The sequence below is a fragment of the Pollachius pollachius genome, assembly GCF_949987615.1.
Source record: "Pollachius pollachius genome assembly, chromosome: 8".
Taxonomy (NCBI): Eukaryota; Metazoa; Chordata; class Actinopteri; order Gadiformes; family Gadidae; genus Pollachius; species Pollachius pollachius.
Window position 1 is genome coordinate 13,097,386 of NC_136941.1, and position 3,518 is coordinate 13,100,903.

Consider the following 3,518-nt stretch of genomic DNA (forward strand, 5'->3'; position numbering starts at 1 on the left):
TCTCATAGTGGCGTTTCACGTTGCCACTTTTTATGAGTGCCACTGTCTCTGAGCATATGAGACAGACTGGTTTTGTGTTTCCAGTGGGAAGAATGAACATGAATGAGTCTGTCCATTCTGGGTTGAAAACTCTGTTTTCGCTGTCCACTTTTCTCTTCTTAGAGAGCGCCATGTGTAGTTATTTTTCTGACTCCGGCTCACTCTGTCTATCTCGCTGTCTTTCTCACTCTTCTCCCGCTGTCTTTCTCACTCTTCTCCCGCTGTCTTTTTAACTCTTCTCCCGCTGTCTTTCTCACTCTTCTCCCGCTGTATTACTTACTCCTACTCTTCTCCCGCTGTCTTTCTCACTCTTCTCCCGCTGTATTATTCACTCTTATCTGACTTTTTTCTCTGTAATTCTCGCACTTCTCATCTTTCGCATGATCGCTCACTGTCTGTGAGACGGGCAGCCTGCGCCGGGAATGCACAGATTCGATTGGCTGAGAAGCATCACGTGGGATGGCTTAACCCATTTTTACTGGCTGCTGCCGGCGCAACATTGTATCTACTAGATACAATGTTGCGCCGCCGGTACAAATGGGTTAACTCGAATGCAATTGGTCAGTGGATTTCCTGATTCGCTAAACCAGTACCGTAAAGTCTAGAAACGCTGCGCCGGTCGCGCCCCGTCAACATTTAAAATACTTATTTTCCGGGTCCGGGTCCGTATAGGACGGCGTCTGGGTCCGGACCCGGACCGCGGCCCGCCTGGTAGTGACCCCCGTCCTAAAGGATCTAAGCTCCTCCCCTTTCTCTGCCTTGCCCGCCCAGAGAATTTGGCCCGCCAACGAGGCACGACCGTGCAAGCTCCACGTGTGTGTATGTGATTACACACACTGTATCGCAACTGTTTGCTGTTTGTGTTATGGCGAATAACACGTCTCTTGTATTTCCACAACAAGACCTGTAGTTGGGGTTATCTCAGCCATGGTTGAGAAAGAATTGGGGGAAAGGAACTTTGGCTTTGACTCCCTGAAGTACATGAACTGCGACATGCTGCCGCCGGTTGCCGCGAGGCACCACCGCCCGGCAGCGGGCAGCCGACAGCAGGCAGCGCGCGGTTCAGTCTACTTCAGATTGATGTGGAAGTGGAAGAACCAGAGACGTCGGAGAACCCGACGAAGTCGTTTGTGATTCATAACATCGTCTGGAGGCGCACACAGCTTTTGGCCGTGATAATATGTATTATAATGATATAGAAATCTATGTATCAGACATGCAAACGTCACACTTTTTGGCGCGAGTCGCTTTTTTATCATAGATTTTGGGGACCTGTGTTGTTTGTGCAGATCCGAAGAGTTTTTTTTGGGCGGGGGGGGCGTGTGTGTGTGTGTGCGCGCGTGCAGGTGTCAGTAATCCGTAGTCTGATTTAGACCCCTCGAGACGTCGACGTAAAGAAAAGTGATTCCGGAAATGATTTTGTTAGGGGACCAATCACAGCCCTTGCCGTCGCAATGACCGATAGTTAAATATTGGATGCGCATGCGCACGTAGAGCTACGGAGAGGGTCTCCGACAGGGTCTACCGTATGAGTCGATTCACTGGGGACGCTGTGGACAAGTACCTACTAGTTTTCAGATAACTTCGATAACTTGTTTAACTAAGTCGATGTGGTAGGCTACACCACGGGATGAGATCACTGCCACATAAATAAAGGTAAGACACAATCTTTTTGCTTAAGATTAGCTGGTGCTGTCTGTCCGTCTGTCTCTTATGAAGCAGTGTATACTAAATTGAATTTCCTATTTATTAAAGCATATGGCATACGCCTTCTCATGTTTGTAGGATATTACGCCGTCATATTTTTTCCGACTTTGGGTAGCGCTCTCTTTTTTTGTCATACATGTGTTTGCATCCTTGATGTATTATATGATATTATTTAGATATAGAGCTCCAGGACTGTAACGCAAGTGTTGTACACTTCCTTGTAATTTTGATAACCGTTCTGCTGTTGATGTTATGGAGCATAACACGTCGGACTCTTGTCTCTGGTATTTCCACAACGAGACTCGTAGTGGGGGTTATCTCAGCCATGGTTGAGAATGAATTGGGGGAAAGGAACTTTGGCTTTGACTCCCTGAAATACATGAACCACGACATGGAGGACAAAGGGATTGTTGGCCGCGAATGTCTCCCGCTTAAGGGAGACATTCCCGCTGCCGAGGGACCACCACCTCGGCGCTGCAGGAGGCGGTGGTGCCTAAGCGCTGACCGCTGCCGAGGCGGTCAGCGCTCAGCGGTCCCTCAGCGGTCCCTCGGCAGCGAGGCTCCGGCGGGAGCAACCGCGGGCAACAATCCCTTTCTCCTCCATGTCTTGGTTCAGTCTACTTCAGATTGATGTGGACGTGGAAGAACCAGAGACGTCGGAGAACCCGACGCGGTCGTTTGAGATTCATAATATCGTCTGGAGGCTCACACAGCTTTTGGCCGTTATAATATATATTATTTAGATATAGAGCTCCAGGACTCCCGTGTGTTCTAAAATATTTACAGAGCACGCCATTGCGATGCATCCACTGTAAACAGAGCGCATGGTACCGTGGCTGGAAGCTGCTCAGGGCCACACCCCCAACCTCCTCCTTAACCCGCCTCTCTCCTCTGCATTTGCATTAAAGCTACAGACACAGAAAGGGCACATTTGGGGAAAGCTCAATGTGCGACTGGCTCGTAGTGGCTGTAATTCTGCACCACGGCTGAATTTCGGGAACGTCTTCAACTACTGTGTTTGGTGCCTACTAATATCTATATTAAAGCATCCATAAAATAGCATGCCATGGGACCTTTAACTTCTCATGTCCGAGTTTTTTCCATTTACTTAACATGGATGACGTTGATGGTTTCTAGGTACTGTGTTGACTTTTTCACTTAAAGTCACCGAGGGATGTGTAGACAGATCCTCGCTTATGATGCTACAATGCTAAACAACGAGAATATTTCTGCATCCGGCACGTCATGCACTAGGGCGTGGCTGGCCCCCATGATGCGGAAGCAAATCTCTCATTGATGTTGCCCTGCGCCATTGAGCAGTTTTCATAGGAATTAATGGGCGCCATTTTTTAATCAGCTGTCCTTCCTTTAATAGGTCCATGGTTTATTACGTCGTCTCCTTCCACTTCCGGGTGAAAGCCCTAGCGGAAATTCTTGAGCATGCGCAGAACGCAAAATCCGATTATGATACGATGGCTGAGTATACATGCCGTTAGTTTGCCGACTACGAATGACTTATCTAGGTGTTCTTTTCCGATTATGAGATGTCATACAAAAATACATACAAAAATCTAAAAGACAGGAATGCAAAACAGGAGTACACACAAGATAACCTGCCATTTCAAAAGACAGCAGAGACACACAGAGCCTGTGGGAGGGCATTCAGACCATCATCGACTACAAACCCGCGCCACAGATCTGCAACAGCAACAGCTCTCTGCCCAACAACCTCAACAGCTTCATTGCACAGGAGCCCCCCCCCCCAAGGCTGT